Consider the following 11,222-nt stretch of genomic DNA (forward strand, 5'->3'; position numbering starts at 1 on the left):
CAAATGAGTTTCTCCATTTTTAGAAAAAACTATTTAAAGAGAAGAATGTTAAAGATTCAAGTCTACCTTCACTGGTAAGAGATGCGTGATAGGAAAGGAAACTAATAACCAAACCAATTTGTGTAGCAGTTTCTGTAGTTTATACCATGAAAATGAGGGTTGTCTCATTAGTTGCAGTGCTCCGGCCCGAAGGGCTGCACAATCAAAGATAGAGTCGCACTCTCATTACAGGGAGGTCTCACAGACTGTAAGACTCCCTAAAACCTTGCAAGCACAACTGGGAAATTGAGCAGTCACCATGAGGCTCACAAAAATCAATGAAACTCGGTGCAAGTACTAGATATCAAAATATTAAGATTGCCCTGAGGGGAAACGTTAAGATGACATATGACTGTAAAGTATGCACAGACAGCATTATCTGCAGACTGCATAGCCATGCATTCAATATTCAAAGACAATCTAATTTTAAAAAGGAACCTCAATTTGATTAGTGTTGGGACTAATGGAAAAATGTAATAATAATGCTGTGAATATTGCAGGAGACAAGCCATAACACAAGTTTATGAGCACAAGGAGGAGTAAGGGCAAAGAGTCAAAGCAAAGAGAGCTGAAGAAACATCTTTCTTCCACAACTTTCTTCTCATTTACAGTTTTGGTTCATTCCTTTCAGTTAGGACGTGTTTTAGCTACATTGCTATTATTTGGGTATTTGAAGAGAAACCAAAAGTGAGTGCAAATTAAGTGTTGTTTACAATTTCTCATTTAAAACTGTGTGTTCAAAAAAACTACTAAGTGTAGATCAATAAAACAATTAGACAAGAGTCTAGAGCCATGCTAGCGCCTCTGTGAGGATGTTTTCAGGCCGTTCAGATGGACTTTTGCTCTGGGTGAAAAAAACGCATATTATTAATTTGATTCAATAAAGGGTCGAAGGACAGAGGATGTCATATGCTCTAAGGATTGTAAAGCCCCTTTAGGAACATTTGTGATATTGGGTGATAGCAATAAAATTGACTTAAGATAATAATTAAATAAGAAAAAATGTCATTGATATAGCACTTTTTATATAAGAACAACAAAATGCATTACACTAAAAGGAAAATAGACACAGAAAGACCAAAATAATAGGGATAGAATAAAAAAAAAAGATGTTATCATCTATAATTCATAACATAAAATGGAAAATAAAACCCACTGAATAGTAGTAATAATATTAAAATAAATACCTATATTTACAGCATTCAAATGTATCAATAAACACTGCAACGAGTCTCCATTCTCTTCTACTCTGTTCAAGCTATATTTAGATTTTATTACGTTTGAGTCAAAGTGCTACTGAATTAATATTAAAACAAGCTCAGCGCTGTTTTGTTTACAACAGAACTGCCCAAATGGAGACGGCTGAGAAACATTGTGACACGTCGAAAATCCAGTTGTCCGACATTCAGATCATTGATTGTTCGGGCAGTTTATCAGGCATATCGATCCCCCTCCAAATGAACTGTAAATTACATTCTTTCTTAGATGAATGACAGGTTGTGCAAGTCAAAACAGACTTTTATTTAAAATTCAGTGAAGAAGCTTTATCGAAGGGGGACTTAATAAATGTTAATAAATGAGGAGTATTACTAAAACAACAGAAGCCCCTTGTGTATAATCCCTTGAGACTGTTCAGATAAAGGGTAAATTGAGAAAAAAATCCAATAAAGCAAGACAATTATGGAAAATGTTTTCATTTGATTCTGATGAACTTTAATTATGTCTTTGATTCATTTGTGTTGTTAAGGGCCTGGGTGGGAATCAGGAGACCAATTACGTTGTCTTCACCAGATCCAGACAGTTTAATTATAAAATGAAGTCTGACAAGAGAATGTCATGAAATAAGCCATTCTCTTTCTACAGAGGTGTGCTCATATTGCAGATGGATTACTTGAATAATCTCACAGACATTACATTGCATTACAATTTTTTTACGAGTGTTTCGTCAGTAAAAGTGAGGGGAACCTGCTGACAAAGTTGTTGAATGTGGTGCAACAGTTTTTGATTCATATGCTTTGGTGAATAGTAGATTATGAAGCTGCCGTTGGCTTCTAACCCTTGTTCAGCTTCTTTTCCCCTTCAGAGAGGCTCTGGATCGGGCAGCCAAGAGGCAAACAATGGTCGAGACAGATGCAAGCCAGGACAGACTAGATTCGCCTTAGGTTATCGCTGCCACCTGCAGCGCTTGAAGTATGTTCCAAGAAGGTCTCCATTTCTTCTGCTGTCTCACAGGCGGGGGCTGAAACAGATTGCATCCAGGCATGCCAAGTCAGTGGCCAGAGGGCTGGACCCTCTGCCAAGGCTTCGAAAACGCTCTGTTCACTCACATTTATACATGGTAGTTCCAGTAAGGAATGGAGCAGAACTTTACATTTTGGGGTGAACTAAAATTAAGAAAAAAAAAAAAACTCCCATATAGCCAGCGTTCGCAAGCAAAGCCAAGTATCATTTTGCATGAAGACTTTGTTGATGTGTAAAAAAAAAAAGAAGAAAAGACATTAACTGTTCAAATGGTTGAAGAATTTCTAGTTGGCACACTGGAGCATGGATTGAAACAATTTCTGACATTCATTGTCCCCAGAAGACCTTGTACCTACCTCCACCCTGTCATGTCACTTTTGGTTATAAAAAGCCAAGATGGCAGTCCACAATCCAATGGGTGACGTCAGGGTGACTGCGTCCACTTGTTACTGTCTTATCGCTGTACTTTGTGTTTAGTCAGCACACTAACGCTTACGAACACTAAACTAAGATGGTCAACATAGTTTAATTGTTAAACGTCAGCATTGTCATAATAAGCATGTTGCTATGAAGATGAAAGCATTACGTTCAAATGCACTGCTGTGCCTTAGCACAGCCTCACAGAGATGCTAAAGGAGAATTCAAAGGTTATGGCATAGCTGGTGTGGGCCTCCTTAAAAAATGTAACTTCCCATTAGCGCTACGTACATACCATATGGAGACAGCAAGAAAAGGTTGGCTGCTTGTGTTACTCTTACAAATTAGGAGATTTATAATGTTGATGTTGAGGACGAGACAGCTCTCTGTCATACTGAATTATTTAACGTAACCACAGTAATTGCACAGCAGCAATCTCCTAATCAGTAATGTGAAAAGGCGAGGTAGAAGTTATGTGGATATAATCTCAGTTATTTAAATATGGGCTCAGTACTGTACACCACAAATCATGGTTACTGTGGAGACTATAAAGCATGTTACAGCCTGATCACGTACAACACATCAGTCTAGTTATGTGGTGTTGTGACCAGGGGAAGAAATCTGACAGCAAACCATGAATCAAAAGCTACACCACAGGTGGCTGTTTGCTGTTCACCCCTTGAATCAAGTATAAAGCAAGTCCTGGGCTCAGTCTAGTTATTTAAAAGCGAAAGGAACAGCTGGTTTCCAGAGGCTGGAAGGTGGTGCTTTTAAAATAGACAATAATCTAATGGGAGAATTAAAGAAATGCACATTTCCCCACCTAGCATCTGTGTTTTCAATCAGATTTCCTCTCGGGTTAAAACACCGAGTAGATGACTATTGATGTGACCACAGTGGACTTCTTTTTCTTCCTCTCAATTGCCTCTCCCTCTTTCCCCCCCCCCCCCCCTCTCCCTCAGTTAAGTCTCTAAAACAAGGCAAATGCAGAACCAAACGTAATTTACAGAACATCATTGCTCTTGAGCACTTAGAAAGGAGTTTTTAAGAAAAGCCATTAGGGTTGATAGTGTTCGATCTCATAGTTCAAACCAAGCAAGACATCTGCATAATTGTCTCTATTAGTGATTAAAGAGCAACCTGCTTATCAATGATGCCTATTTGGCCAAATCAATCTCACCCACACACGGCCGTCTCTCTCTGGGCTTTTGTATTTCTCTCTACCACCAACCGGCTAAGTAATATAATGCCACACATCAATCAAAGCTTTATGTTGCCCTTCAGGTGTACCAACAATAGAAATGTGATCTTCTGTTTTTTCTCTTGTATTCGAAACAGCAAACACACCATCAAAGCACTCCCGTTACCTACCGTCGCTATCAGGAGTACAAAAGCTGAAGTGTTGCCGCTGACTGATGATTGTATTTGTAAGTCGACACTCTGCACTACAACAGAATGAAGTCATCACATCTAGACACTCAACTGCTGTTCTGAACCAAAGATCACTCTCTCTTTGAAACGGTTTCCAACTTCCCGATCCTTCAAAGCATATTATTTACCTCATGATGAGAAGTGTACTAAGCTAAAAACTGTTTATTGGAATGGAATGAGAGGGAGATAAAAAAAAAGAGTTAAAGTGTTTCTATGCAGCGGCACTGGAGCTGTAAATACATAGCATGTCTGTGTATATTGCAGCCACTCTAGACCGGCGACACCATCAATCACGCCTGGTATTGCAGTCAAAAGGTTGGTAGACAGAAAACAAACAGGGGCACGACATGTATTCTGGTGTTTCTTATTTATATTTCATTTTGTCTGCCACACTGCCTCCCACATATTTCTTTTATAGATAGTTGCAAACTTCAGCACTGGATTTGCAGCATGAGAGGCGACAGTTTATTGAAAAGGAACAATATCGTTGTTTTTCTGCGTAGACACACACGCATACGTACTACACAGTAAGGGTGTATAGCTAAGCTACTCTCCGTTTGTGTCTACGTCAAAAAACGAATCTGTCGTCATATCTGTATTTGGACTTACCAGAAGTGGGCGGGGCATGTACCAGAAGTTTTAAAAAAAAACACGTAGATTGCTTAATTTTGTTTTATTGTTTTTACTGCCTGTATATTTCCCTATATCACTGCTGATTGCTCCAATATGTTCATTATGGTAGTTGCTAACTTTGTCTTTTTGCTGTTTGATGCGGACCAGTTAGTGTACATCGGGTTTATCAGAACTTTTTCACTAAAATCAGCCGCCTGTTGTTCCTAAAAACAACGCTAGTGAGACCGGTAAGACTGAACCAAAACAGTAAATTTGCTGGGTGGAAAATCTAAACAATTATGAAGCTATAAAGTGGAACAGCAGAGTTTGGTGATAATTCTCGGTCTGTTCATAACAATGATCCCTGTCAGTCTTTACCCTTACACATAAATCAGGTGAAGAATAGTGGAAATGTATACAGCATGACATCAGCGAATATCACAATGTCCATCTACCAAACTGCATACAGCCTATTTGTTCATTGTGATTAATCTGCATAATGGAAAGTCCTGCTGCGGTGGCTAGAAGTTCACACTTGTCAGATAACCACCACTTATATTACTATATAACTGATCCGAGATCTGAAAATTACAAGGAGCACCGTTTCCATAAACGACAGGCAAAGGCGGCCCGCTTCACCACTACTGTGACCGTTATTTAAAGCTGTGGTCACTGTGGAGCACAAACTGAAAATAAGTCCCCATTTTATGTTTTTCCTGCATAATTTTTCATGCCAAAATATTTTGAGAGCAGATGTGGGCTTGGCAGTGCAATCATCAATAAAGTGGCGATGCCAAAAGGCTGTGTGCCGGTCAAACCAAGAGGGCAAAACCAGAGCAATGCTTTGACATTAGAACTGGGAACAGCAGGGCAGGCTTTGTGTGTCAGCTGCATCCCACTGGTAAATGCTACTTAATGATCTTGCAAAGAGAAGGTTATAATTTCCTCTGCCACTCATAACACTCTCTGTGGTAAGCTAATGGACATCAATTCTTTGATTAGCCAATTACATTAAGTAAGGCATGAAAGAGTGACAGAGAAATATTATAGAGCAACGAATTGAGTAAATTGTGGTTGCCAAAGAAGACACTGCTGCACAAATGTCTCTGTGCCCAGATAGAAGCCAAGCAACAACAAAAAAAAAAATACATTTAGACATATTGAACCCTGCAGCAGAACATGTCCCACGCTGCAGCAGACGTGAGCTTTTTCTCTTCACAGGGACTTCTAGCCTGACAGCTTTATGTCATGGCACACTTGAAATTATTTAGCATTAATTCTGCAAATTTGCAGAAAAACCCAGATAAAATGGTTGCTAAGTTGTAATATGACTTACATTGCATGATTAGTTTAGACAAAATGTCTCAACTGGGAAGTCCTGGAGTCAATTGCAGCTATGACCATATGTCACGGTAAACACCTATTCCCATAACAGATCCAGCTCCGCTAATGTTGAGTGTGAAGGGAAACAAGGCTGCAGCTAATGTGTCTGGACATATCCCTCCTCGCCCCTCCATCTGCTTCAGAAAGCTTACAATTTTCGGTTAAAAGGCCTTGGAGAGGACAGGTAAAAACGACATCCCCTTTTTCAACATCGGTCCGAGTCAAATGGGAGGAATGGGATCAAAGTTCATCGTTTATTTCTTACATCGCAAATGTAAAAATAACACAAATCCACCCAGAGAAGATGTATTCAGAAACATAAACACAATATCGGAATAACAAAACCTCCTCCCTATCGAACACATGCAGTACACCCAGGATATATTTACAAAAAGATTGAATACAGTCAGAGGCTCCAGAAAGTGAATTGCCTGTGCTCCAACTCTCCCGTCCTGTGGATGGTGTAGCTGCCTGCTCTTTGTTCCCTGCACTCTAAATCAACATGATCTATACAGTAAATACACATCAGCAATTACAGAAAACCCCTCAACCGTATTGCAGCGAAACTGAAATATGACCACTAAGTTATCTTAAATTCGGTGCTCGCTACCTGGCAGCACAACAAGACAGTAAACAATGTCACAAAACACGGAAATAAAAGCTTTTCATCAAGTAAATGATGCCTGACTGAGTTTTTAATGCGTTCCTGTTGTCTAAACAGCTCACCTAAACCCTGAAGTTGAAACTGCATTATAGGCACTTTTGAACTTTGGGGGATTGGTCGACATCTCAACAGATTTAACTGGAATTATCTGTGTAAAGTCTCTCTGAAAAAGTCAGTAAATAAACCAGCCTGCATGGTGAATGGATTGTTGGTGCATGGTCAGTGAAGTTGTTCCACGATACTGCAAGTGAATGTATCTTCCAATTTATCTGCAGTCATTCATTGTGGCCACTAACAGGCACAACCAATCTGCGAACTGATGGCAGCGGCGGGGCCCCGGTCGCAAGGCTAATGTTAGCTTGGCCATCTATTGTGATTTTGTCCCCTCTTCCTCCTCCTCCTCCTCCTCTCACAACTTTCATGTCTTTCCTCCGATTCTAAGATGGATTTATCTTTATTTTATGTTGGTTGAATTTCCATAGAAGTTACTTAATTATATCCAACAACCCTACATTATGATTTGCTACTAGCTCCTAAAATTCTTTGTGTAGCCCGCTAAACCCTTGACCTCACAAATCATCCTTAATCTCGCATATATGTGTAAGACTTGGTTTATTGTCTTACTCCTTTGCTTGGCTGTTTAATCCACAATTAAAGTATGATCCAAAACTGTTTTTATTGCTATAATCTCAAATGTAAATCTTTTTCTTATAAGAACATTTTGTAAGATGTAGGGGTGGAACATTGCGTAGCCCTCCTAGTGGCAGGCCTGAGTGTAGCACGTCCTTGTTATTTAAAAAAAATAAGGTACATAGAGGAGAGTAGAATTTATTTTTTTCATAATTAGATTTTTTTTAATGAAATTAGTTTTAAATCTATGAGTAAATTCCATGGAAATGCACACATTTCAAGTAGAAACAAGAGAGAGGGTCAGATTGACACACAAAAACATTACAAAACATCCTAAACCATAAATATTCTGAACACATTTTATAGAAATTAAGATATGCAGAGTTGATATTTCCCATGCAGTAATATTGGCCAGGCGGTGGCACAAGATGAAAGGTTGTAGGGTCACTGAAATCATTAGAATCAGAATGATTGAGAAAATCTCACAGCATTCTGTATATATTGAGATATGACAGTCAGATAGACTAACAGGCCATCTAACTGATATTACCTTGTGCAAGGTGCTAACATCTTTTTTCTTTTTGCTTGCAGCATTGTCCAACCATCTTTGGTTTTCTCTGGATGGAGTACTCCCTGGCTCCTTCATGGGACCGTTTGCTTTTTTATGCATGTTGTGTTTTACTGCCCATGACCAAATCTGACACAGTGGAATTAAATTACCTTTATCTTAAATAAACAGGGAACAGATGCATTCGTTTTTCTTTTGCAGCCAACCTTGTGCATCTTCAAACTTCACACTTTTAGTGTACTCGTACTTGTAGGAATACTGACTTACATTAGTAGCTTGTATTTATTTCCAACATGGTTTAGAAGTTAAATGACTTATTCATGAGTCTCAGGTTTGCAGGCGCATCCTTCTCACTCTGACAAATTCATGACCTGTGACCACTTTTCAGTTGCTTCAACGATTTGGCATTCAACTAAACAGGCCAAGGATTCGGGGCTGAGGAATAACTGAATGCCACAAGGGACATTAACTGCCATGACTTACACATGTGGAAATATATTGCTTTCAAGCACCTGGCTGTTGCTGTAGGGCACATGGCCCTGTGCAACAGAGGGGGCAACAGAGAAACTGTGGTACACTGAACTCTAACATTAGGTGTGATGGGAGTGTATTAATTTTCTATATTTTATTTATTTATGCTTCATGCTGCATATATTGATGCAGAAATTCCCAAGTAGCCCAGTGACACACAGCCTCCTGATCTAAGCCAGGTACAGGTTGAACATTTTATTGTTGCTACAAGCTTTCCATTCTTGCACATGCGCTTTGCAACGTTAGACTAAACTCCCATATCCTGCAGAAACGACTTCCACATATTAAATAAACACAGTTTGGTAAATAAAAATGACACAACCTTCATGCTCGTAGCTCTAGAGCTCCATGCAGTCTGCTTCAGCATGTGAAGAAATCCAAATGTTCATAGGTAGGCTGAGTGCTTTAGCGAAAAGTAATTTGAAGTGTCACAAGGTTCACTTGCACATGGAGTGAAAGGTGTTTCTCCTCCCTTCAAATGTAAACCATCCAGTCAAGGAATATGACCAAATGACTGTTAAATCAAAGCCCACTTTTCAGTCATCACTAAGTAAAAATGAGAATGCTGATACTTCCTGTACCTCAGTGCCCCCTCTATCATTTGTCCGGGGTGTAGACCCGATTGTTTAATACAGAAGGGATGCAGGTGTCAGGAGAAGGAGAATACACAAGATAATTAATCAGTGTTCGTAAGACATGTTCTGCTAGGGATAATTAAGAATTAAGGTAGCATCTCCAGGAAGGGGCTACACTCTGGACCAGCACAGAGAATAAAGCAAATAAAAACGTGTACAACAGAGAGAAAAACTCAACACTAGTTAAACGTCGAAGAGGCTTGCTGGAGAAACAGCTAGTTCAATTACGCCGTGATGGCAGGAAAGGAGTCGGGAGAGGAGTAAGTGATGCACATTACAGAACACACAGGCACATGCGCTGGAGAAGCAGTGAAGGTGTATTTTGGTCAAGAGGGAGGTCGAATGGGAGGTGTGTGGAGGCAGACACTGGATGGGTTGAAGTGAGCGATGGATCTTGAAGCGCCTAATGACCAATCTGAATTCCAGCGGAGGTAGTATCCACTAAGTATATCATTTCCCAGGGGGCACATCAGAGCCATTAGATAAGCACTGATGAGCTAGAGAAAAGGGTCAAGGATCGACCTGCCTTTAACTCCCATGACAAAACCCTGTCATTGCTGTTTGCCTGAACTTCAGACTCTCACCTTGATCAATCCCACACACAGACAGGGTAAAGTAGATAGGATGAGTTAAGACACTCTGGATGTCATAATGTACAGACAGTGTAAAATGTGTAAAAATAATTTGAATGTGAAAAGGGGTGTTGCAATATACCTGTACTGACCATAACTGTGATGTTTAAAAACAAAATATTGACACCATGTTAATAATGCACATATCATGCAAATAATCCAGCACCTCTTAAATCACGCACAGTTATTGGTACAGACTCCACAGAAGTGGTATTTTGAGTGAAATGAAGACAACATGCACTATAAAGAGAGTCATAATTTGACTGATTGGATTATTTATCTTTTTATCCGTAGATATTGTGATACTATGGTTATCATGAATTTGTCATGTTGTCTAAAGCTTTGTTTTTCATTTAAATCGTTTATTGATTGGTTTGTGTGTTAAATGATCCTAAATGTAATCAAAAAGGAAACAAAAAGGGTCGCAAATACAAAAAATAGGCAAATACCCAATAATATATAATATTTCATTGGTGTTACAGACAAATACTCAAAAATAAATGTGCTTTTTCATTTATTTATTTGAATCACCTTCAAATGACTTTTACATGCAAATTTGCACCATTGACGAGCAGTCTGGATATTGCTGACAATAGATGAAACAGAGAGCAGGAAAATTCAAAATGTTCTCTTTTAAAAAAACTCTTAAAGAGAGGGAAATCAATTAACTGACAACAAAATGCCAGGGGGAGTAAGGAACAGTGTAAACAAATTCGAAGTAGCTCTGAAAAGCTGTAAAAACCACACTATGCTCTACTTGCTCCACACCAAACTGAGGACAGACGAAGTTATCGACTAGCTGGTAAAGTGGAGCATAAGATTAGATAGACATGACCCCAAATGAATGATAATGTTGTTACATAACTGCTGAATGTGTCGCCAAAATAAGCAACTGTTTGCTAACAAGTTCACCTTAGAACGGACATGCAGTTAAGAACAGAGACACCCCACAGAGTTGGTTTCCTGTATCTGTGTCACATTGATTTCTCCACTGCCCGTCTTTGGGAGACTAGCAACAGGTCCTGAGTCTATTAACTCTAATGAGGTGTGAACATGAACACAGATTAAGTCGGATTCTTTATCTGTATAATCACAAAAGTCAATATTGGACCCATTTTTCACACGGCACATGCCTTTCCAACATTCTGACACTGAAATGGCTTTTTTTCCACACAGATGAATCTCAGAGAATTAACTTTCTTCAGGAGCTTTTTCTGTCTCACCAACACATTCTCACAAGATCTACCACCTTACATGTGCTAAAGGCCAAGCTAACTAATCTTCATGGCTGTTAGCTGTGTAAATATCTACTGTTAGCAAAATAAATTGATATATATCGCAAATATGCCTCAAGCCAGCCACAAAACGTTAACAACACTTCCAAAGAAGGTAGAGGGAGGATGGGAGGCGAACACGCCATGACCATGCCAAATAGGAAA

The sequence above is a fragment of the Pholis gunnellus genome (assembly GCF_910591455.1).
Source record: "Pholis gunnellus genome assembly, chromosome: 16".
Lineage (NCBI taxonomy): Eukaryota > Metazoa > Chordata > Actinopteri > Perciformes > Pholidae > Pholis > Pholis gunnellus.